The sequence below is a fragment of the Macrobrachium rosenbergii genome, chromosome 20 (genome assembly GCF_040412425.1).
Source record: "Macrobrachium rosenbergii isolate ZJJX-2024 chromosome 20, ASM4041242v1, whole genome shotgun sequence".
In the NCBI taxonomy this organism is placed as follows: Eukaryota; Metazoa; Arthropoda; class Malacostraca; order Decapoda; family Palaemonidae; genus Macrobrachium; species Macrobrachium rosenbergii.
In genome coordinates, this window is record NC_089760.1 from 26,594,601 (window position 1) to 26,622,500 (window position 27,900).

The window sequence follows — 27,900 nt, forward strand, 5'->3', positions numbered from 1 at the left end:
CCACCCTCCAATCACTAAACGTACCAAATTGCAGCCCTCCAGCCTTAGTAGTTTTTATTTTATTTAAGGTTAAAGTTAACTATAATCGTGCTTCTGACAACTGTATAGGATAGGCCACCACCGGCCGTGGTTAAAGTTTCGTGGGCCGCGGCTCATACAACATTATACCGAGACCACCGAAAGATAGATCTATTTTCGGTGGCCTTGATTATACGCTGTAGCGGCTGTACAGAAATTGTGCCGAAGAAACTTCGGCGCATTTTTTGCTTGTTTTTCATTATAATCAACTGAATATTATAAACCCTGTGTTATAACTGCTTGTATACGTATAATTCATGCATGTCTTTGAGTATTTACACTCATATGAGCATATATATATTTCATGAACATGATTAAATTATTTTTTCTTAATGTTTTGAATAGAGATTTAATAAAAACACTTATTAGGGCAACAGGATGATTTATTTCCTAGTGTCATATTAGAGAATGAAAACACGTCATTTCATGAAAGTAATTAAATTATTCATTTTCAGTCTCTTGGTTTGTCTAAGTGAAGAAATATACAAAATCTCCTTAAGGTAACAAAAGGCATAATTTTTGTTGTATTTTAATTATCACTCACATCAGAGAGTTTATTTCGCTAGAGAATTTCTGTAAACACTTTTACTAATTAGTATCGTATAAGTCGGTTATTTTCATAAAAATTAAAGAAATGTGTCTTGATTCTGGGAAACAATAATAAAGATAAAATTTTCGAAGAAGCATAACTTTTAGGGATTTCAGGTCAGGAAAACTTATTAAAAAAAAAATCATAATACTTTCATCTTTGGTATACTTACTGTGTGAATCTCATCAACCAAAGTCTTGAAATTGTAATTTAAAACGATTGCATATTTTACTTTTTTATTTTTTTTGTGCAGGAGGCTTGGGTTACCTGGCTGAAGTTGATGGAAGGGATTTGAGACTTAGTGCTTTTCTTATGCAAATTTTAGATTTTTACATATTATGCAGTATAAGTCAAAACATCCGGGCGAAGAAAATCTTATATCCTCCGTAAACCTCGAACGCACCGCATATTGATTATTGTTGAACAGCAACGAGGAGAGAGAGAGAGAGAGAGAGAGAGAGAGAGAGAGAGAGAGAGAGAGAGAGAGAGAGAGAGAGAGAACAAACAAATCCAGGAAATGTCAATGATAGTCACGAAAGGATATATATTATTACTGGATACATGACCTTTGCTCCCCTATCCAAGACACGAAAGTTGATCTCTCTCTCTCTCTCTCTCTCTCTCTCTCTCTCTCTCTCTCTCTCTCTCTCTCTCTCTCTTTGGCATTTTACATTTTAAGTTAAGAAAGCTAAGCATAACCCTGTATGGAAAATACTATAAATATGCAAATTATCTTAAGTGCATTCTCGAATTACATAGGACTGCTTTCAACACAGGTTCAAAGAATCACTCTGTCAGCTGCCGAACTTCACGTTCAAGAAAGGCGAGAGGGCTTAGGAATCTTTTTTTTCTCATGACCTTTTGCATAAGCCCGGCCACCTTTCTTGCTTCATGAATTTTATACTTCATGTCTTTTATTTTTCATCATTTTTGTTGTGCTTACTTTCTCATATGTATATATGACTCAACCACATGTAATGCTTACCATCTTTGCTGAAGTTTATTGTTTCATCATCATTATCCTGATTTACAGTCGTAACATAACGTTGCTAACGTTTCCTTAGAAACAATTTCCAACTACTCCACTGCTCTACAGCAGTTAACATTGTGTCATTAACAAGCATTAATCGTTCACACTCCATTCACAACTTGTTTCAATATATATAGACCCCACCTAATATTTCACATCTCTCTATATTTAACAATGTAAAATGGTCATAGAGCAATGACTCTCCTATGTCCAAAACCTACGTTAACATCAGAGGAACAACAAAACTTGTTTTTATAAAAGCAATTTCTCATTACGCTCTGAAAAATGCTATGTGAGATACACTCGGCCTCCCTCACATTTTACCAGTTTTATATATGGCCACTTTTGACGTAAAACGCTTTTTACTTTTGCTCCGAAACTTTTCTCATAATGTCTCAGAAGAACTCTTATCCACTATCCCTCCGTTATTTAAAACTGCAGCGTTCGTTCATCACCTTTATCATTCTGTTTTGTGTCCAAAATTATCATTCATAATCATACTATTGCCTTTTCTGTTATCCAGACATCACTTTCATACTGCAGTGGGCCATTCACTATATATATATATATATATATATATATATATATATATATATATATATATATATATATATATATATATATATATATATATATATATATATATATATATATATATTTATATATCTGTATCTATATCTATAACTCACAAATACAACAGAAAAACACAAACACTTAGATGATCACGCACTATCAAAATAAGTCCACCATTTCGGTTTCAACTACTAGACCTAATTGGTCACACTTCCATTTCTTCCTTGAGTTTCTGAAGTTCGTACGGTAACGAGTTTGCAGTACGTTCAGCCACTACGAATTCGTGCATTTTGATGAAGTCAGATACCTGCATGACTCTCCTCCGATTTGCCGTGCAGTACTTTGCACGTAATCGATAAAAGGTCCGTCTATTGTTGCAAGGTAGACAGACCTTCTCCCCCCCCCCCCCGCCGCCCCGACACACACAAACACAAACATACATACACGCATGAGCAAATATCGTAGAAAGACAATGTTTTTTATTTATTGTCTTTGTTCAGTGGAGATGCCTTTTATTGTCTTCCCATCCTCCTTCCCTCCCCCCTCCACCTTCTCCCTCACCCTCCCCTCCCATTCCCCCTTCTATCCCCCTCCCCTTCCACCTTCCCCTCTCCCTTCTCCCTCTCATCCCCCTTTCCCTCTTCCCTCCCCCTCCCCTCCCTCTTCCCCTTCCCTCTCCCCTCCCCCTTACCTATAGGCTGTCATTCATAGGTTTCCCAGCGCAGGCAGCGCAGTGTTGGTCAGTATATATATATATATATATATATATATAAAAATTGTCTGCCAGGCTTAGTGAAAACCCAAGGCACTGGTCGCAGCCACATGTTTATTTTATTTGCTAAATTCACAATGAAGACCGGGAATAATCGTTTTCCTCAACATACAGGCTCATCAGCATTTCGTTGAAACCCGTTCTACAGGCAGTGCCAGCAGCCATGGATTTTACGCACTCTCACAATCTGGACATTCGGCCACTTCTTTTCATTAACTCTTCCACTCCATCTATCCAGCCATTTTAAGTATACTCCTGCGAGTTCTTTCCAGTAGGCCTAGTCCCAGATTATGTATTGTTTTTATCAGTGTATCGTCCTCTATCCATTTTACATGGCCAAACTTTAATCAACTTCTAGAAAGAATTAGTATGCAACACTGAAACTCCTTAGATCTCGCCCCGTGCCCCCATGATTCAGTTTGCACGATAAAAGGCGATTTTGAATACCTCTTAATATTTGCCGTTTTTATCGACAAAAAACTTTTGTTCCCACAACTTTTCCATATTTTTCCTCTTGCAAAACATAAGTCGAAGCTGGAATATCCATTTTCACCAGAAAATCAATGTTAAGAAGACTGACAAAAGAATCTCGTTTTGCTGTAATACCACTTTCGTTTGCCATGCACTTTTTCAGACTTCCTTTGTCGATCCCGAAACCATGAATTTATTGGAGTTTCGATGTAGCTCTGCTGTTATAAATGTTATTTTTCTATTCTTCTCTTTCTATCACATATTCATTCTCTATTTAGTGGGACCTTGCTTTGTACATTAATGGCCTTGTAAGTGAGTTCCACATGAATATTCGCTAATAATAATAATAATAATAATAATAATAATAATAATAATAATAATAATAATAATAGTAATAATATCTATCACCACCATCGAGGATTTAGTACACCTTATTGTTTATCATGCACAAGAATTTTACTCACGTGTTATAATTCTTACTTTCTGATCCTTGCAATTACCGTCAAAATTGCTGAAGTGGAAGGCTCTGCGGATGAACTAGGAATGCAATAATGAGAGGGAAGGTCCGAGAGGAAGTATGCAATTATCAGGTCGCAAAAATACTTCCATCGATCCCTGAAAAGAGCCAGGCAACAAGAATGTATGAATATTCATTGAAGCGGGACATGTTCAGGAATAACCTTGAAATGTCAGATATTCGTGGGTGTAATCATTTTATTGTTTTCATTTCCTGTCCATGACATAAGGCCGTAAATTGAGCCTTTTTGGTAAATGTTGTTTTAATCAAACAGCTTATTGATAATTGGGAGATACTTTGTACTGAATAATGTGAATGAAGTGATTAAAAAGAATTATTATTAGTAGACAGTGAAGTATTTAGATGTTGATGTAGGGGGAGTTTTCAACTCAAAGAGCTTTCACATTCAGAAAGCACCAGATACCAAGCCGAATAAACTTTCTTTAACGTAAATTATAATGGGCTGGAAATGTATAATTTTTTCATTCGGTTTAGGGGAAAGTGGTACACTCTGAAATCTCTGTTTGGAAGAAAATTAATATTCGGTGACGAAAATCGCCGTTAAATAAATACAAAGAAAGGTGTATTCTTTTTCCCAGTGTTGTTTAACTTAATACTTCTTTGTTGTTTTTATTTTTTGTTGTTGTTTTCCAAAAGATAACTCAGTATCATCTATTTTAGGCTGGTCTTTAAGACTTTGACCTTTCGACTCCTGAATCTGTAATGATTCTTCCTTGATGTAAACTAGCCATAAATAATTACCTAAAAATAATTTATATGACAATGGACATTATCTAGTACCAAACATTAGGAATATTTGATTTTGTAAGAATGTTTAACTGTCAATTTAAGGGGAATTTATTATTCTTTGTGTCCTAAAAGAGCCGATGGCATCTTACACAGACGATTTGCATAAAGAGAGGAAAAAATATTCCCCAGGAAGAGACATGGAGATGGAGAGTAAAAAAAAAATAGTCCCCTCAAGGAACCCTTTCCCATTCTTTATCATAATGAGCTACAAGAGACATTAGCATCTGATGGAAGACCTTATTCTGGAATTAATTTTGAGTACCACCTACAAAAAACTCAGTGGGCTACGGATGGGAGACATAAACGTCACCCGCAGTGTTACCCATTTATTCTGTGAGAGAAATTAGGCAGAAAAATGTGAAGCCAAGGTTAGGGTATTTCTAGAAGCCACTAGAAGGAAGTTGAGAATATAAGTAATTCAGACGTGCAATTACTTACAGAATAATATGGTTTTATGTTCTCACAGGAAGTCTCTAGTACAGAACATTGAAACAAAACTGACTTTCTCATTATGATTATTTACAATGTACTATCACCCATAGGAAATTGCCGATTTTTTGTTTTTTTTTTGTTTTTTTTTTGTTTTTTGCAAAAACTATCAAACTATACAAGTTTCACGACTCAAACAACACGAATGTTGCTATCTATTCCTTAGGAGAAATTAGTTAGAAAAATGTGAAGCCAAGATTAAGGTATTTCTAGAAGCCAGTGGAAGGAGGATTGAGAATATCATCAATTCGGACGTACAATTACTTACAGACAAATATGGTTTTATGTTCTCTCAGGAAGTCTCTAGTACAGAAAATTGAAACAAAAGTGACTTTCTCATTATGAGTATTGACAATGTACTCTCACCCATAGAAAATTGCTAAATTTTTTTTTCAAAAGCTATTATACAAGTTTCACGACTCAAACTACACGAGTTTTGTCATCTGTTTTGTAGGAGAAATTAGGGAGAAAAATGTGAAGCCTGGATTAGGATATCTCTAAAAAGCCCTGCAGAGAAGGATGAGTGTGATATATAAGGTTTTATATTCTCACAGAAAATTCCTCACTTTTTTCTGATTTTCCTCGTTAATGGCGCGAAAAAAATTAAAGCAAAACTGACTTTTTAATACTTCCAAATGTTTTAGGATGCAACGCTCTTGACTCGTTATCGTAATAATTTAAGATTTGTATAATGGCAGATGAGAAAAAAGAGACTTCCCTATCGTGTGCTGCTGTTAAAGTGTTTCATTTTTCCAATCCCAGAGAAACGATATATAAGCTTATATCTTTAAAGATATGAACAACAGTAATAAATTATGTCTAAATGAAAGGACTGCCGACGAACTCTGCTGGCAAAGTAGCCATTGTGACTTAGCGAACTTACCGAAGTCTCAATTGTAATTTCACACTTACCGATTCGTCTTTATGGAACCGGTGATTTTTCATTCTCATAAATATAATCACAGGGAAGAGTTTAAAATTACAAGGCAGAATCGCGCCGTTCCTCAAATGGAGTGATAAAATGAAAACCACCATTATTCCTTTTTTTAAAGTTAACTAATTTAATTACACAGGTATTTTTGTGGGGGGAGGGGGGATTGTACAGGGAAAGACCGCTGAAACCATGAAACCATATATATTTTTTTTTTTTAAAAAAAGCACAAGGAACTATGATTTACTCTTGGGAGCATTTACAGTTTTTTGCTTACCTGCTGCAAATTACAAAGGTTTTTTTGCTTAGTGTATCAAAATATATGAGTTTGATGATGATATATATATATATATATATATATATATATATATATATATATATATATATATATATGTGTGTGTGTGTGTGTGTGTGTGTGTGTGTGTGTGTGTTGCGTGTGTGTGTGTTTATACTTACACACACACACATATATGTATGTATGTATGTATATATATATATATATATATATATATATATATATATATATATATATATATATATATATATATATTTTCTGATTCACATCGGAAACGAACCTCGGTCGCCCAAGTGGCAGGCCAGGGCAATGCCGATTGAGCTACAAAGGTCACAAAAGAAGTTGGAACCTAAGTTCTTCTGTACCTGAGATTTTCCCCCTTACAGGCTTCCGCTTAACACACACACACACACACACAAACAAACACACACACACACACACACACACACACACATATATATATATATATATATATATATATATATATATATATATATATATATATATATTAAAATACCTGAAATATACTAAAGTTTCAGTTTCAGTGAAGCCGATGAGAATGTAATATATAATTGGTTTTAAATTTCCATTGACCTAAACAGTATATTTCATCGAATAAAATGATAAAGGAAGGAATAAACACCATCCCTCTATATACGTACTTACCAGGCTTAATAAAAAAAAAAAAAAAATGGACGCCTTCTGAACTTTAAATTGACCCTTGAACTCGATGAATAAAATAGGATTATGAATAATGCAAGGGAATTATCACTATTTCTCAAGGTTATAATGAATAAGTACCGTGAAAGCCATAGACGATTAATATAAGAGAAAAGGGTATTTTGGTGGGCGTTTGACACTGGAAAAAGTCCGTGAATAAAATAATTTTATACAGAACTCCATCGCCCCACGCCCCCCTAAAAATTTTTTCTGTTTTTTTTTTTAAGCGGGATAATAGGGCAATTTCTGTCTTCTGCAACTGTTTAGTTTTCTGAAAGGAAAACTGTTGTACCGTACCGGCTTTGTCTGTCCATCAGCATTTTCTTCTGTACGCACTTTTTTATGTCTGCACTTTTTCTGTCCGCCCTCAGATCTTAAAAACTACTGAGGCTAGAGGGCTGCAAATTGGTATTTTGATCATCCATCCTCCAACCAGCAAACATTCCAAATTGCAGCCCTCTAGTCTCCTCAGTAGTTTTTATTTTATTTAAGGTTAAAGTTAGCCATAATCGTAATTCTGGCAACGGTATAGGATAGGCCACCACCGGGCAGTGGTTAAATTTTAACGGGCTGCGGCTCATACAGCATTATACCGAGACCACCGAAAGACAGCTATTTTCGGTGGCCTTGATTATACGCTGTAGCGGCTGTACAGAAAACTCGATTGCGGCGAAGAAACTTCGGCGCATTTTTTACTAGTTTTTTGTTATTTACGCTCACGATAAGTTCTTCTGATGTCAGCCACACCACCCTCAGTACAACTAAACCTACCTGGGTTCTTAATCCCACGTCCAGCTCCCTTTGCCCCATGGTGGATGGTAGGACGTAGTGTCATGCCGTGTGGACGTTTAGGGTGGGTTTCTTAAATCTTTTCAATACGAGCAACAATAGTAATTGGACAAGAAAATACAAACCGGAGAATGATGAGTGCAGACGGCATCACAATACGTCCTACTATCCTCCTGGAGACAAAGGGCGCTGGACCTAGGTAGCAAGACGGGATTTTTGCTGACCTTGTAGACGGAACACATGGCTTACCCGATAAGCACAACGACCAGTCAGTAGACAGAGGGCTTAGGCTATCTAGTTGAATGACGGGCTTTCAACAAGCAGACTACTCAGGTCAATTGCAAACGAACGATGGACTTTAAACAATTGTATTTGATCTCACTGCTGGTACATATAAAGACACATGGCTATGGGAGTGCGAGTAAGAGGTATTTTAATAATTTCTTGCATGTAAATTACACGAGTCGGTTAGTATTCGAAATAAGCAAGGAACAGCGTTGTCTATGAGGCTATCTAGGTCTAGGACGTGGTGGGTGGTGAATAGAAAAACCACTACTGTATTGGCGAAAAGGCTGGATATTTCAGTTAAAGAGGGCATGATAGAAATGGTATTGTAGTTTTCTTTCCAGAATATTTTGCATATTTATATAATTTTTTTTTCTAGAGCATACTAATAATTATAATAGCCCAGTGTTTGGGCACTTTCGGGACTATTTAGCTGAATAACTTACCCAGTAAAAGTTTAAAATCCCATTCAGTTCCCGTCATCATGTGTTAACTTATAAACGGCATAAAAGGCTAGTCTAGGCATACAATATTTTTTCATTGTTGGGCATTGGAACGATAATTAGATAGAATGAATAAAGGTTACAATAAGAGCAATTTTTGATTGAAATAAAATGAATGTGTGCTTAATAGAAGGTTAGTAAAATAAAATCCCTGGCGAATCAGTAGCATAAGCCTAGCTTCATTGGTCCGAGCTTCATGTTTTAGAGGTAAACAATATTAGAGGTTATTTTTCAGTTCACGGACGTAGATATTACTTTGGTATCATAATAAAATTATTTTCATATACATGCAATGAAACTGCACGTAGAGTAAAATTTTAATAACAAGAAAATATTGTGATTTAAATATTTTTTTAGCATAGGTCTAATAGTGGTCTGGGCTATACTAATAAGATTTCATAATGGCTGAAAGCTCAGCGTTCGTTTGTGTTTGATCTGAGTACAATGTTGGATACAACCTAGTCTTTCGTGCGCTTGTGTTGGTATATTATGTATAAAGATCGATGTGTTTATGAATTATATCAGAAGTGGCGAGGGTTCTTTGTCTATATAAACATTCAAATGCGTCTTTGGAAAAATAGTTTAATATTTATCACATTGAGAAAATGATTTCGGAAACGCTGAATGTCAGTCACTCACGTGCTACCTTCGCGCATGTGCCGTACCTTTACCCCTGAGTGGACAGATGAAATGAAACCAACTATAATTTTGCACGATTTCCCATAAAATTTTTATCTCGATAAAAAAAAATCTACGAAGAAAAAATAACTAATTGTCAACTAACACCAAGTTCCCAACCCTTCCTCCATCCCCCCGGCATGTCATCAGTCAGTAATCAGTAGTCAGTAGCTTCCGGGCTTTCATTGGAACAGGTGTGTAAAATTTGAGTGTGTGTAACCAAAGTGTGCCGCCAAACCGTCGGGGTGTTCTTACTTGATTGTGCTTGTATCTTGAATGTGTAACATGTCTAAGAAGCGTACCAACCATTATATAGTCCGTGTAACTGAATGTCATAAGGTGGGGCTGAAAACAAGTAAAATTGTGAAGCAAAGTGGCGCCTAGGTGAAGAAGTGTAAAACGGCTTGTTGCCAAGTTCTTGGCGTCCAGCCGGGGTGGGAGGTCTGCCCTGCTCTTGGCCATGGATCCCCCGTAAGCTTTCTCCTCGCGCTCTCATGCCTTAGGAAACGGCATATACGTAGACGGCTGTCACGACCAGCCTTGGCTAGTGCAAGGAAATTGAAACCATAATATTCAACTGCTTTGCCACGTATCCACACGTACCATCCAGGCACCTCAAAACAGAGTAGGGATGGGGGATGCTACATTTCACGGGGGTGGGGATGTGGAGCGATGGAGTGGATGGTACCTCATAGTGATAAGCTGGGGCCTAAACATGTGCACTCACGGTCAAGTTTTCCCAGTATGTTATGGTATGGGGGTGTTTTCTGGTATTTTGGCGTGGGGGATTTAGTGTTTCTTTCCAACTCGTCCCAAGAGCGAACACGTCAACATAGATTTTACCTGACGCTGTTGGGCGACGTTTTGAAATATTCGTTTTTAGAAATGGGGGACATCCATTCTGCAGCAGGACGGTGCGAGGTGCCACGCCTCCAATTACGTCACTGATTCACTCACCCAAATTATTACGTCACGAATGCCAAATTGACTATATTAAGTCTTGGCCAGGCAATTCCCCTGACTTGTCCCCAGTAGAAAACCTTTGGGCAGTGATCAAGTCTAGTTGAAGGGCAGAGGACACGACAGCCTTGATAAACTCCAGACCGCTAGACCTAGACACTCGATCTGGGACAGCTGTGAAGCCTTCCTCCTGCAGAAATTGGTGAATTCTATCCCCGATAGGCTTGAGGAGGTGCTGAAACGAAGGGAAGGGCCTGCGATGCATTACTAGATGCATGGGTGAGTATTGCGAATAATTTTTTTTTTTATTGTTACGCTTACCATCGATTCTCTGTTAGACCAATTCACCTAAAAAAATTATCGTATTTGAATGTGGCCACAGTTTACGTATATATAATATATATATATATATATATATATATATATATATATATATATATATATATATATATATATATATATATATATATATATATATATATACTGTATATAGTGTGTATGAATATGTGTGTTAGTAGATGCATGGGTGAGTGTTAAAAGTAACTTTTTTTTTATTGTGTCATCACCCGTACCATTGTTTCTTTTCTAGACGAACTCAATTGAAAAAATTATTGTTTTTAACTATGGCCACATTTTACGTTTCTTTCCTAGACGAACTCAACTGAAAAGATTATCGTTTTTAAATATGGCCATATTTTACGTATATATATATATATATATATATATATATATATATATATATATGTGTGTGTGTGTGTGTGTGTGTGTGTGTAGATTAGTAGATGCATAGGTGAGTGTTACAAATAATTTTGTTATTGTTACTCATTCTTGCCATTGTTTCTTTGTTAGACGAACTGAACTGAAAAAAGTGGTCGTTTCTTTAAATGTGGCCTCAATTTACGTTTATATACTATATATATATATATATATATATATATATATATATATATATATATATATATATATATATATATATATATATATATATATATATATATATATATATATATATATATATATTCGTCACCTGGTATGTTGATCATCCACCCTCCAATCATCAAACACACCAGATTATAGCCCTCCAGCCTCAGTAGTTTTAATTTTATTTAGGGTTAAAGTTAGCCATGATCGTGCGTCTGGCAACGCTATAGGACAGGCCGAGGTTAAAGTTTCATGGGTCATGGCTCATACATAATTATACGCTGTACAGAAAACTCCATTGCCCCGAAGAAATTTCGGCACATTTTTTTTTTTTTTTGTAAACTAGGCCTATTCCAGAGCCTTGAGAGATATTGGGTCTGTTTGTATCAGTCATATGTCAAAATTTAAGTACCATTATATATATATATATATATATTATATATATATATATATATATATATATATATATATATATATATATATATATATATATATATATAAATCAGTCATAAATCATATCAGAGAGATACAACTTTTAAATTTTCTATTTTCATTTTCCCTGACTACCCTAGCAATTTTTCTCGCACGTCGAATCTTTCAACATGATGGACGAGGATTCTTCGTCGCAGTTTTTCCTACCTTCGATTTCACAGGAATCCAGGGATGATATGCAATGGATTTCCTTAGTTTTTTTTATTTTACTTTCGAAAGGATTTCTCTTATCTCCTTCGTCGTTTCTGCTTCCACCATCGAAGTTTTTTGTGGTTTTCCGAAAATTGCTTTTGACGGCGACAAGACGCTAGAATGTGTCTTAAGAAATTAATTGTAGATAATATTTATGCTTAGCCGCGTAACAGTATGTATGTCTATGGATATCATAAATATGTAAAACTGGAATATCATTTGGATCGATGTCGTTGTCTTCCACGAGGTAATATATATATATATATATATATATATATATATATATATATATATATATATATATATATATATATATATATATATATATATATATATATATATATATATATATATATATATATATATATATATATATATATATATATATATATATATATTTATATATATACACACATATATATAGGCTATACATGTATGTATACAGTATGAATATATGTATATATATACATATATATATAGTATATGTATGTGTGTGTGTTTGTGTGTGTGTGTGAAAAGTAACTACACAAAACTGCACAAAAGGGTCATCACCAGAACGTCGAAACCCTTCTCACTAGCACACACTACATTTTTCACATCTGATTTGCATGCATTATCGCTTTTCCTGGGTATTAAAACCCTTCCCCCTTAATCCCACCGTCAAGCCATCTATCCAGCCCTTTCTTTTTTTTTTTTTCTTCCATTCGAATACTTCTGCCATCTTCAATTCTTTCTACATGACCAGACCATCTAAAAATAATCTGCTTCATCCTTTCTAATATTTCTGGTAATTGAGTATCTCTGCTCACTCCAGTAAATCTTACTATGCACACACTTCATAGTCCTTTATCTCGACTCTCTTATTATTTTATCTTTCATTACATTTATTATCCAAACTTCAAGCCAATACAGTCAGAAAATAGTAAACTAAAAGTCTATAGCAAGACAGGTTTCTCGAAAATTACTCAGCTTATTCCCAGGATAAGTACTGTATATTCGTGGGGAAAAGTTCCAGGCTCTTTGCTTGAAACGAAAACTCGGATTCTGCTCTTTTTTTACCTTAAGAGAGAAAGTTCGCAGTATCTCCTGACAAACGAGAGAAAAATCCAATACAGTTGGCGAAGGAATGGGAAATTACTACGCATGTTAGATAATTTTTCTTTTACCGGTGTTGCATTGCACCTCGTAAGGAGATAGTTTTACAATAAGGCCAAATTAGTTTGGAAAACTAATCTGCAGTTTTTTAATTAACTTGTCATATATTGTGAATTTATGTCTGGAAACAGCTTTGCTACGTAAAGAACGCGATTTGCTTTCCATAAGCAGATATTTCATGTTTACAGACTTTAGTTTATAGGATTTATGCTGCAGTAATTTGGGTAACAAATGTTATCCTAGAAAATGTATATAAAAGGTAAAGTTACTTAAGGTAAAATTGGACCTTTCATCTAATAAGAAAATGGTTAAGATTTCACCTACCATAGTTTTTTTCTTTTCTCTCCACAGTTCCAAGGGAGAAGTGAAAAAAAGGAACTTGGAAAGTGTGCAGAATAGGGTGGATAAGGGGACTAGGCTATACAGATAGCACAAAGCAAAATGATGGAAGAAATGTTAAGACTTAAGGAGGGTAGTGTACCATTGGCTTTGTCTTATAAACGGTTGATGGTGATTTAGTTCTGTGCTGCAGTTTCCGATATATTTGGTCAGTCATATCTAAGCCTGTTCCGGAATTTATATCCATTAACTAGCTGTTCCAGGTCGTGCAGAAATAGCATTAATATAGGCTACCTATTCATCTGCCTGCATTTGAATAATTTATATTCTGCATTTGTCATCAACACAAGTGCTACGTTTATTAGTTAGCTTAGTTTCCACAATCACGGTATTTAAAATAGGCTATATATAACCATGGTATCATTCATGCCTCTCTCTCTCTCTCTCTCTCTCTCTCTCCTCTCTCTCTCTCTCTCTCTCTCTCTCTCTCTCTCTGTCCTTTCTTATCATCAAGAGGAAGTTATATACTATAAAGAAATTATCAAGCAAAAAGTAACAGGATTTTTGTTATTTGAAAGGTGATGATTATTATTATTAGTACTAGTATTATGAAGTGTTAAGTTTCCTCTCGATGGAAACTGGAGATGCTTTTAAACCTAACGTGAAATACAACTAGAAATTAATACTTATCACTCTTTGTAACAGAAAACTAACAAACGTTTAAACTGAGTTCTGTTGATTAACAAGGGATTCTGTTTTTGGTGAACCAGGAAGTTTTAACTTCCCTGTTTAATTTGAGAATCCGGCAACGGATTGCGCATGTTTACTGGTACAAGATTGAGCCTCTGATCCAACTCTCGTCTGTTAAATCTGTTGCGTGGTAATGCAGCTGACAGCATAAGGCTTTGTCTCTAATGCCGGAGGTGGGAGAATATATTAAAGGATATCTGAAAGCTTTATTCTCTCTCTCTCTCTCTCTCTCTCTCTCTCTCTCTCTCTCTCTCTCTCTCTCTCTCTCTCTCTCTCTCTCTCTCTCTCTCTCTCTCTCGCAATTAGTTGTACATGCCCATATGTATAAATATTCCTTATTATACGATATTTGTTCCTATTATATTATTTTGCGTTGACTTATTACAGTTGTTTTTCTGCACTTATTTTTCATGATAAGATGGAGCTTAGGTCTTGATTCCCTTACCTAAAAAGTGGGGAAATAAAAATAAAATGAACTGGTCGGAGTAAAAACATTTGACTCTTCTAATGAGAACTTTTCAAACATTTCTATTCAACAATTTTGTACACAATACTCTTAGTCTACCAAACGGCCATGCTAATCAATATATACTCGATACAGTTTTGTTTCAGTGTAACTTAAAGGACTTTCGCCTTTTAAGTCATATTTCTTTCGACTAGAACTAGTTGAACAATCATATCTCGTCGAATTATTCAATGCGACAGTGCATTGATACAATATATGCAAAATCGACTTTGAATCGTAATGTCTAGACTTAACACTTTGTTAAAAAAGACAATAATTATATTTTCTGTTAATGGTAATTATCAGTTTCTATAAAAACCGGAGTTAAAGAACTGAGAGACAATTGAAGAAGAATAAAAAAGTGAGGGTAGGAAATAAAGAGTCCGAAAAAAAGAGCTACTAGTATATGACACAGACATTAATCGAATATTATCTCTACGAAGTTAGAAACTAAGAGGAGAGAGAGAGAGAGAGAGAGAGAGAGAGAGAGAGAGAGAGAGAGAGAGAGAGAGAGAGAGAGAGAGAGCTGATGACTTTTAGCCATCGCGTTTTTCCGAATCGAGGTATTAAATTGTTGTTGATATTTGTTGCGGTCTAGTATGCTGTATAAATTGTATTTAATGTTTATTTAATCTCGCATATTTATATTTTCTTTTGCTTTCATCTACAGTTACTAGTTTACGCTAACACTTAATTAACTCGTTTCATATAAGAATATTTTTTTTATACATAATACTGTAAAGCTTTTAAAACGCAAGCATAGAAACTGGAATTAAATTCTGTATTTGTTTTAATGCCGGTACTCGTCATTGCATACAGTACTCAAGCATGACGTTTATTTTTGAATATGAATGTCCGGGTTTAAATCCTTTTAAAAACAAAGCACTCTGACTGTAACTGTAATGGGGGAAAATCCCGAAAGGCGATGGCCATTTTGGAATCTTATTTTAATACCGAACGGATACTTATTTTGTTCGTATTCTGACGCAGTATTGGAGTTTACCGTTTGCACCAGAGTAGTACTCATTGATAGAATATTCATTAATCCTTTTTTTAACGAGAAAGCAAGGCTTATATTTGGATCAATCCTTTTATTTTATCCTTTGGGAATGGAGGATTTTCTGTTTCGCGTAGTAATCCAAAATTATTATTATCAAGGGCATTGGTCCAAAGCAACGTAAATAACCGACAGCTTCAAAATGAGAAAGAGAAAGTTAGAAAGGGAAAGGGTAAAAGTTTCTTTTTCAGGGGACGCACTATTTAGCTGTCAGTCTTTGGAAGGTAAATATTTGCTTTAGCACTTTAGTTTTTGAGCATCAGAATAGTTTATCCGGCGTAAATGAAAATGTTTAATACACTTCCATTTGTGCCAAGTTGAACAAATGCATTAAAAGCCATCAGTCATTTGCAGTGATTATTATTGCGTAGAGAACATGGTGTAGCCATTATTTTATTCAAAATTAATGTTAATCTTCGTTTGGTAAAAGAACTCCGCATTAACAATATAAACATGTAGCACTATTGCACACACATACATATATAATATATGTATACACACACAAACACACACACACACACACACACACACACACACACACACACACACACACACATATATATATATATATATATATATATATATATATATATATATATAGAGAGAGAGAGAGAGAGAGAGAGAGAGAGAGAGAGAGAGAGAGAGAGACAACTTTTTATTAGCAATATCAGATCATTATTCTCGTGATTGATAATCTGCACTCTTGGTAACTTATTTTCGAAATTGCAGGGAAAGAGAAACTATTACAGTGGTTAAAGATACACTTCAAATATGTACTGTCATAATTAAAGAATGTAGGTAGAAGGTAACAATACATCTATCTTAATTTTCGGAAAAGAACGTCGCTGGTCAGCAAGATTAAAAGACTGATATTGAATCGGCTCTTCTTTTATTCTTCATGTCGTAACACCGAATCTAAGTTTGTTTTTATTTTCCTGAGTTTGCTTTCGAAAAGAAATTTCTCCAAAAAGTGGTTGCAGTTCACACACTTCAGTGTGCATTTGAAATAGTTGCCTTTTTCTAGTGAGATTTTTAAACAATTCGTTCGTTATTTGCCCCTGCACCAAGCCCTTTCTCGTTTTCTGTATTTGTTTTTTATTCGTTTTTATGCTATACTCTTCTAATAATATGTTTTTGTGTTATTTTCTTCCTTGTATCATTAATTTTTTTTAGTAAAAACAACAAAACATCAATACTATAAAAAACGGATCGCAGAAATTTACTATTCCGGCACCTGACCCAGTAAAGTAATGGTTTATTATACACATATATAGATGAGTGATATAAACCCTTGACCATATAAACAGGTAAAAAATGCGCTGAAGTTTCTTCGGCGCAATCGAGTTTTCTGTACAGTTGCTACAGCGTATACTCAAGGCCACCAAAAATAGACCTATCTTTCGGTGGTCTCGGTATAATGCTGTATGAGCCGCGGCACAAGAAACTAACCACTGACCGGTGGTGTCGTATTTAATAAAATAAAAACTACTAAGGCTAGAGGGCTGTAATTTGATATGTTTGATGATTGGAGGTTGGATGATCAACATACTAATTTGCAGCATTTTAGCCTTAGTAGATGATCAACATATCAATTTGAAGCCCTCTAGCCTCAGTAGATTTTAAGATCTGCGAGCGGACAGAAAAAAATGGGGGCAGAATAAAGTGTGGACGGACAGACAAAGCCGGCACAATAGTTTTCTTTTAAAGAAAACTAGAATTGTCTAAATATCCATCACCCGTGTATAAAAACGCAAGCCATTATAACTCCTTTATTCCTGCCATTTCTACTACACCCTCACTTGCATACGTACATACACAATCACACATACACGCACAAACATATTTATTCAATCTCTCGCCCTTCTGTGCCAATGAACCTTTCCTAATTCTTTATTACTTTGACATAATTTACTCTTTCTGGGTCAGTTTTCGCCGCTGCACTCTTCCGTCTCTCTCTTTCTTTTTCTGCTCTGCCATTGATTCATATTTTCTTCAGTTTACTGTTATACCTGCACCTCTTCCATCTTTTCTCTCTCATCACTTGCAAATAAATATATAGTACATTATTGGTTATATACCTTTTTGATCGCCAAAATAGTGTGACCTTATTGTGGAGAAAATATGAAAAGCACATAATGAAAAACATTTATTTCCCTAAAGTAGGGAAAGCAGCTAATAGTAGAGTTGTAGAAGAATGGGTTACCAAAGCCATTTTTACTTTCCTCTAATCGACTGAGCATTTGCCATCCCCCGAAAAAAAAGTATGTCTTAACATGGAGGGTGGTTTCGAATGCTTTGAAATGACTCTCCACCTTCAGTGCGTGTTTCGAAATAAAACAAGTACAAATAATCTTTGGTAAAAATTGATTACTTGTTTATGTGAATATTCTTTCCAGTTTGAGAAAAACCCAGAAAACATCAACGCTAGTATGAAATTTACGAACGTCTGAAATTTTAACGCTGCTGAATTCCGTACCTTCTGTCACAGAGCGTTTATTTAATCAAAACCGGACTTCGAGTCAAAATTGGATAGAAAAAGGAGCTTGGCCATTTGAATGATGCTGTTTATTATTCTATAAAAACATAAGAAAAATTGAAAACTCCCTTTTCAGATTGCTACATGACTACTAGACTAAGAGATTCTTTTGATATTTTGATATTATCCACATATTGAAGTTAAAAAGATTTGTATTTATGTTGTAGAATCTTACATTACATCACTGAAATATTTAATACTTACTCCTTAGACTCATAAAAATCGTACGTACTCAGTCATCTGGAATTTTTTTTTAATTATCTTTTATTTCATTATATGATTAACAAAATCGGAGGGATATTTCTTGAAACTATTTAGCACAAACAATTTCCACAAAAAATGAGAACGTTATTACGACACCTGATATGTAATGAAATTCAGTGCTAATTCTTTCAGAATCATCCATATCTCTTACTTCTTACTACGACGCTCATCGTTTTATCTAGTAGAATAAGGAGTTTTCTTTCTTACCAGCATATGAAAACAAAGGTACTTTGGAAAAAAACGTTTGCATCGATATGCTGATAAGTATTTTATCAATCAGCTTTTAACCGTTATGATTAGAATGGAAATAGTTTAGCAACTTATGTCACTCTTTACGTATATACCCGTAAGCATATATCTGTTTGTTTATCTACAATTAATTTTCTACTTGATTCACTCTGTTTTTCACTGTTCGCGTGTGGAAAACTATATTGTAAGTCCTTCGAATTTTTCCTTCTGAAAGTGTGTATATTTTGATCTTAACAATGCACCAGCAACAACAACAACATCAATAATAATAATAATAATAATAATAATAATAATAATAATAATAATAATAATAATAATAATAAAGAACTTGGCCATTTGAATGATGCTGTGGTACCAGAAACAGCGCACATAGTGAGAAAAGTGATGGACTCTGAGGAAGCAGGATACAACCCGGAACCCCACACTATCAAAACCACCCAGTCGATAGACCCCACCCCAAAAAAGAAAAATAATAAAAAAAATAAAAAACAATAATAATAATGATTGAAAAGTACTCATTGTAGCATGACTCTGAAAAGTACTCATTGTAGCGTGACTCTTGAAATGGAGAAACAAATCCAGTTATGTATGGGTACAAATATATATATTTAAATATAAATCTATACAGTAAGCTTGCGGGAATCCGTTCGATTCCCTTTTTCCATTGAAAATGGGAATCGAACAGATCCCCGAAAGCTCTCTATATAGATTTATTTTTAAATATATTAGTACCCATACAAAACTGTTGATTGGTTTCTTCAGTAATAATAATAATAATAATAATAATAATAATAATATAATTTGGCAGCAGACCCTCTTTTAAACAGGTTCTATTGAATATTATTGCTGCTTCAGCTGCATTTATTTTGTAGAAGACTTTTTCTATTTTCCTTATTGCGGACTTCTCTTCAGTGGAGGTGCGTGCTAACAGCTCGCCTATATTTGTCATTTCATGGGGAAAAATCAAAATCTGGATTCTGCTTCTTTATATATTCTATACAGTTAGTTCTATACAATTGTTGCCGCGACGCGTTTCGACAGAACTCTTCTGTCATTCTCCAGCGGGAGCTAGTAGAGGACTGGCAGATTGCATAGGTCCTTCTGAATTTATACACGGGCTTCAGCGGGGGTCATGGATGGCGAATTCTGATTGGTTGCAGTCAGCGAACTTCAAGCCAAATTTCTGCGGCGAAGCTCGATCCTGACAGATCTTCGCAACCTGGGAATGTCATTCATTCCAGCGTTCCCATTGGCCTGCCGTTGCGTGATGTCATGCCGGCTGACATCATCTGTAGTTTGGCTGCTATTGGGCTGCGGATGAATGATGTCATTATCTACTCTTTCTGTCGTAGTCGGGGTATTGTCTCGAAGGGCGCCTCGCTCATCAGGGGCATCTCCATTCTCAGGGTTGTCGTTTTCAGGTATTCGTTGGATTTGGTGGGTGTTCTGCATTATTCTTCTTAAATTTGTGGGTAGGAGCGATGCCTCCTGGGTCGTATTCATTGTTGGTTTTCTCTCGGCAATGAGGAGCGCCTCTAGCAGGCGCAGACGTCAAGGGTCGGCGGCTCTCCCAATTATACTTATATTTTGTATAATACTGTCGCGGGAGATGGAAATATTGTGGGTAGCACGGGCGTGGTTCATGATGGCACCCTCCTGGGCGTGGCAGGAGATCCTTTTGACAGACGCATCGTGGTCATTCCAATATAAGCGCCGGGGCATCCTCGGACAGGACATACAAATTGGTAGACCACGTTCTTCTGCTTGAGGGGTTCTCTTGCTGGCGGAGATGGGTTATTCTTCATCACCAGATCACGGGTGCGGCGGTTCTTATAATAAATTACAAGATTTATTCTCTTACTGTCTTCGGTCGGGTGACGTTTTCCATGACGATTTTCTTCATGGAGTTCTCGTCCTCACGGTACTGGGGATGCATCCGGGCCTTATAATAGATCTTTATGTCATCTTGGGGGGCAGGTTGTGTGTTCTCACCGTTGTACCATTTTTTCAGGCCAGTTCGAATTTCTTTGTTGACGAGTTTGTTGGTGAAACCATTGTTCACCAACATTTGTGCAGCACGTTCGAATTCCTTGTTGGTGTCCTGCCAGGTGGAGCAGTGGGAGAGGGCCCTTTTAATGAAGGTCCTGACTGTCGTGTTCTTAAACCTAGCAGGGCACTCGCTATCCCCATTCAAGCAAAGTCCCAAATTGGTGGATTTTGTGTAGACTGATGTCTTCAAGTTCCGTTCCGTCTTTGTGACCATAACGTCGAGGAAGGGGAGCCAGTCGTCTGTGCTGAACTCGACAGTGTAGTTCAACACACTACATTGTTGGAAGGTCAGACGAAGGGCTTCAACCTCCTCCTCGTTGTCTGTCGAAACGCGTCGCGGCAACAATTGTATAGAACTAACTGTATAGAATATATAAAGAAGCAGAATCCAGATTTTGACTTTTCCCCCATGAAATGACAAATATAGGCGAGCTGTTAGCACGCACCTCCACTGAAGAGAAGTCCGCAATAAGGAAAATAGAAAAAGTCTTCTACAAAATAAATGCAGCTGAAGCAGCAATAATAATAATAATAATAATAATAATAATAATAATAATAATAATAATAATAATAATAATAATAATAATAATAATAACCTATTATTCCTTTTAATACATTAACCTCCCCTTTCTCTACGGATGCGGAATTCCCATAAATGTTTCAATGGAATTCGTGAATGCATAATCGTCGTCCAATATGCCTTTCGCCTTAATTGACAGAGCAACGTTCCCTCCTCCGGTTATAACTGTTAAGTAAACTGTCTACATTCCAGCGACAGGCTTAATTTCCAGTCAGTTCCTGTGCCATTCAGCCGCCTATTTATATCTTCATTTGAGGCTGAAGCAAATTCGTGTCTGTTTACTCACTCTTACTTTACATATTCCGAATGGAAAGATACGATGCTGAAGTATAAGAATAAGGGTTATGGAAGGTTTATTATTATTATTATTATTATTATTATTATTATTATTATTATTATTATTATTATTATTATTATTATTATTATTATTATTATTATTGGAGAAGCAAATCTACAGTTGTGTATATGTACATATATTTAAAGATAAATCAATATAGATAGCTTTCAGGAACTTTTGAAAAGGGGAACCGAACAAGTTCCCGAAAGCTATCTATATTGATTTATCTTTAAATATATGTACATATACATAACTGTGGATTTGCTTCTCCATTTTAAGACTCATGCTGCAATGAGTATTTTTTAATTATTATTATTATTATTATTATTATTATTATTATTATTATTATTATTATTATTATTATTAGTAGTAGTAGTAGTAGTAGTAGTAGTAGTAGTAGTAGTAGTAGTTGTTGTTGTTGTTGTTGTTGTTCTTCTTCTTCTTCTTGTTTAGCAGCAAGGAAGAAAAACAGCTAGTTTTAATATTTTTACTGCCACAAGCAGGCACCCCTGGCCTTTAAATTTAAATGTAAAGACATTATCTTTGTTGAAGTGAGTGCCATTATGATTTCAAAAGCCCCATTCAATCACTATTCAATTTACTTTTCAGCTCAGTCAATAAACAGCTCGGTCGTCCTCTGTAGGATATTCTGAGATTCTCCATCTCTCGCCTCTCTTGATTAACAGGATTAACAACATAGGGGAATTAGTGTAGGGATTAATCCCTTTCGTGGAAGCGAAATGCTCCTAAATACCTCTCGTATATTGTATATATATTACGACCGAAACAATAACATTATCAGTAGTAACATTTGGAACCTTACCACTACTAATATCAGTAGTATCAGTGGTAGTAGTGATTGATGCATTTAAATGCTAATCTATTTGTCTCTGCTCAATCGGTCCCTGGACTCGGTGTGCCAGTTTGCTACCTTAAATAAATAAACATAACTTAGCAAAATAAAGCGTAAAATGAGGCAGAGGGTAAATATTGTTATTACCCATTTTCTCTCAACATGTTGGGTTAATGGAAAAAGTACAATCCACCACTTAGCGGATAAAACTAGCGTTTTCACACAAGTAATACGGTACTGCATTGGGAAACCAATCTCTTTTTATGGGGATCTATTTTATGTTGGTGATGAAAATTTCTCTCTTTACCAATTGATTTACAGCATATTACATGTTTTCCAGTTATTTTGGGGAAGGGACGGGGGAATATACAATAATTTTGAAATGGTTGTAAAAAGGATTTTGCGTCCTCTCTTAAATAATGCATGTAAAATATTTTTTTGGTAAAGTGAAATGTTCATATAGTGTATTTAAAGTTTCACGATTTAAGTATATTGAATATAGTTAGCCAGGATATTTATAGTTCATGAAATTTATAGCTCTTTGTTGAACGAAAGTCGATTGTGAACAATGTAGCACACATCCTCTGCTTGTGAAATGGGATTACAACATTGATGTTGTTGCACAAGTTCTATTTCATTCAAGAGGAATTAAAGTTATTTATGCTGTCTCTGTTGTCTTTTTCTCTGTATACACACACACACATATATGTATAAATTATATATATACTGTATGTATAAATTACATTCAAGGGGAATTAAAGTTAGGATAACAGCAATACTTGAACATAAGGAAATCACCGAGGCCTTTATTTGCTTATACAATGAGGGGCTATACTGGATCAGAATATTGTTGACATTTGTATTATACTTGATTCGTTAAGGTTAGTAATTGCTGTCAAGAAAATAATAAATAACCCGATGTATAGATGGTGTAAGAACTAAACTATATTTTAAAGATAGATAGAAAATCTTTCTAAAGACTGATAGACGAAGATATGTAATTCATGTTTTGTATCTAGCAATTATCACTGAATAAGAAACAAATAGATTTGATGGACTGGGAATTTTGGGGGAAAGGTAAAAGGATATATCAATAATGAAAAAGAAAAAAGATAATTTTTTTCATTCAGTTTAAAGCAAAGCGTAGCTAAATAGGCAAGGTAAAACTTACATGAACATGGCGGACGCTGTTTTTACTGATGATTAATAAAAATGTTACTGAAGAAATTCCAGGCTAATGATGATATAAATAATGTGCCAGATGACAATGAAGTTGTCTCAGAAGACATGAACTGGATAAGACTTTAAAAAGATGAATCTCTCTCTCTCTCTCTCTCTCTCTCTCTCTCTCTCTCTCTCTCTCTCTCTCTCTCTCTCTCTCTCTCTCTCTCTCTCTCTCTATATATATATATATATATATATATATATATATATATATATATATATATATATATATATATATATATATATATATATATATATGTGTGTGTGTGTGTAACTGAATCACAAAAATAAGGAACGTGATGAATATATAAATAAAGGCAATGCCTTTATATATATATATATATATATATATATATATATATATATATATATATATATATATATATATACATAGGTAGATAGATATAGATATATATATAAATAAATAAATATATATGCGTGTGTCTGTTCATGTATAGGTGTATGGATGCGTAAGTTTCTTTAAAAAATCGGAAGTAATCAGTCACTCGCACAAGCACGCGAAGCACATAAAATATTCGATTCCCCTCTTCCAAACCAGTAACTCTATTCAGACATTAAATTTTCCCCCGTGACTGGCGATAAATCAGATCTCCGCTCTAGCAATATCTGTGCGAAGGCTTCAGTCTCCGCGGGATTTCGCGGATGATTTGAATTGCGCCTTCCCGCTTTATTGTAATGGATTCTTTTTCCTTTTTCTGCCGATGCCGATGGCGCTATTTTAGTCGCTCACAATTTCCTCCCTTGTGAGATTTTCCGCAATCTATTCGTTTTTTTTTTTTTCAATTTCTTTATTTTTCTTTTATGATGCCGTTCTTTCTAAAAATGTAGGTTTGGTTTTTAAGGATGAGAAAGAGATCAGTTTTCAGCTTGGAAGCGATAAAGGCATGAAAAATCTACTTTGACTTTTATTATCTACTGTGACTTTTATTATCCTGCTTATACAGTTATAAAGTATTTAGTCAAAGAACTGACCACTGCCCTCAGGAAGGCCTTATCAATAAAAGCTTAGTGTCAGTGTTTGGGTGTATGAAATACATTGTTTCTCTTCATTTCCTTTATATATGATACTGAACTAAATCAATATAGGGTGAATTTGACATACCATAGAGCTATCATTAATTTACAAAATTATCCATTTGTCAAAGTAATAGACTAGTTGGTGAAAGAAATCGAAAATCACCATTGAAGAAAAATTTTCACACCTTTTTTTAAGGTAATTTTTCATAAATATTAATGTACAAACATCAGCGCTCGTCGGTCATAAATTTCTAATTCTTAGATATTAATGTTATGGCATCAGTTTTCCTCGCTCATAAATTTCTAATTTATTTATATTAAAAAGAATACTTGAAAGTGGATGTTTGTTGGTGTATTTCAGGTATGTAAAACAAAGAAAACTTTTTCTCGGGTGACTTCTATAACTTACTTTTGTTTAAACTTTGTGAATTTATTTTCAAATATTACCAATATTATAATTTATACCATACAAGATTCTTTCATCACTATCAGATCGATCAGTATACATCAATAAAAGTTTATATTTTAATTTTTACATATAAGGACATTAACCTCTCCAGACGTGTTGTTCTCAAAAGTTATTAACAAGTGGCGAGATATTCATTCCCGTCCTCCATATTAATATCTCGTACCGCAAAATGGGCACCAATATTGGGAGCCGGTGTTTTGACATCTAATGAATAAAAAGGCTTGACGACCTTCCATTTTAATCCGGTGCATGTAAGGCTCTCTCTCTCTCTCTCTCTCTCTCTCTCTCTCTCTCTCTCTCTCTCTCTCTCTCTCTCTCTCTCTGTTGATTTGTTATGAAGGCGGAATGTAAGAGGAAGTGAGGGCAAAGACCTTCTAAAGAAAATTGCTGTGCATAGACATACCTCTCACGTATAATTTCCTAGTGGGCATGCGCATGAATTCATGCATTCACTCACAATGTAAAACAGATATTACAGTCGAAGAGAAACTTCCGCTTTGCTATGGGATAAGTACCGTCGAAACCATATTTTAATATTATTGGGTATGAAGCAAAGAATAAAAAATTCAGCCGTTTAAATTGTTCCTACACACGCACGCACACATGTATATGTGTGTGTTTGTAGGAATAATTTAAATTGTATTTACGCACGGATGCAGATATATATGTATACATATATATATATATATGTATGTGTATATATATATATATATATATATATATATATATATATTCATGAAGCTACAAATGTCGCTTAATATCGAAATCCACGCTACCTCGGTATATCTCCGTTGGAGAATTGTCGCCGAAGGGGAATTTATATAAGTGATAAATGAATTGGAATCGTGGGGACACGAACCCGCGACGAAAGCCTATTCAGCGACTCCAGTTGACGTAAACCATTGAGCCATCAAGAGAGGGTATAAGTCTTTTGCCGAGATGTCGTACTGCTTTTACCCGTCGTGAGCGGGGAAAGTGTACTAGCCTCGACAATGACCCACCTCCGCCATGACAGTTCATTGGTACGTTTGGAACACGCAGCTCTTGTTATGAAATTTTTATCACACCGTGATTTTTATACAATCATGAAGCTACAAATGTCGCTTAATATCGAAATCCACGCTACCTCGGTATATCTCCGTTGGAGAATTGTCGCCGAAGGGGAATTTATATAAGTGATAAATGAATTGGAATCGTGGGGACACGAACCCGCGACGAAAGCCTATTCAGCGACTCCAGTTGACGTAAACCATTGAGCCATCAAGAGAGGGTATAAGTCTTTTGCCGAGATGTCGTACTGCTTTTACCCGTCGTGAGCGGGGAAAGTGTACTAGCCTCGACAATGACCCACCTCCGCCATGACAGTTCATTGGTACGTTTGGAACACGCAGCTCTTGTTATGAAATTTTTATCACACCGTGATTTTTATACAATCATGAAGCTACAAATGTCGCTTAATATCGAAATCCACGCTACCTCGGTATATCTCCGTTGGAGAATTGTCGCCGAAGGAATTTATATAAGTGATAAATGAATTGGAATCGTGGGGACACGAACCCGCGACGAAAGCCTATTCAGCGACTCCAGTTGACGTAAACCATTGAGCCATCAAGAGAGGGTATAAGTCTTTTGCCGAGATGTCGTACTGCTTTTACCCGTCGTGAGCGGGGAAAGTGTACTAGCCTCGACAATGACCCACCTCCGCCATGACAGTTCATTGGTACGTTTGGAACACGCAGCTCTTGTTATGAAATTTTTATCACACGTGATTTTTATACAATCATGAAGCTACAAATGTCGCTTAATATCGAAATCCACGCTACCTCGGTATATCTCCGTTGGAGAATTGTCGCCGAAGGGGAATTTATATAAGTGATAAATGAATTGGAATCGTGGGGACACGAACCCGCGACGAAAGCCTATTCAGCGACTCCAGTTGACGTAAACCATTGAGCCATCAAGAGAGGGTATAAGTCTTTTGCCGAGATGTCGTACTGCTTTACCCGTCGTGAGCGGGGAAAGTGTACTAGCCTCGACAATGACCCACCTCCGCCATGACAGTTCATTGGTACGTTTGGAACACGCAGCTCTTGTTATGAAATTTTTATCACACCGTGATTTTTATACAATCATGAAGCTACAAATGTCGCTTAATATCGAAATCCACGCTACCTCGGTATATCTCCGTTGGAGAATTGTCGCCGAAGGGGAATTTATATAAGTGATAAATGAATTGGAATCGTGGGGACACGAACCCGCGACGAAAGCCTATTCAGCGACTCCAGTTGACGTAAACCATTGAGCCATCAAGAGAGGGTATAAGTCTTTTGCCGAGATGTCGTACTGCTTTTACCCGTCGTGAGCGGGGAAAGTGTACTAGCCTCGACAATGACCCACCTC

General features: G+C 35.6%; 1 protein-coding gene across 1 annotated transcript in view; it reads left to right on the top strand.

Moving 5' to 3' along the window:
- The first annotated feature begins 9,481 nt into the window (after positions 1-9,481).
- Positions 9,482-27,900, top strand: part of LOC136848926 (uncharacterized) — a 501,001-nt gene continuing 482,582 nt past the window's right edge. The window contains exon 1 of the mRNA XM_067121743.1: positions 9,482-10,769. The gene's annotated coding sequence lies outside the window, so the exon portion shown is untranslated. The remainder of the gene's footprint in view (positions 10,770-27,900) is intronic.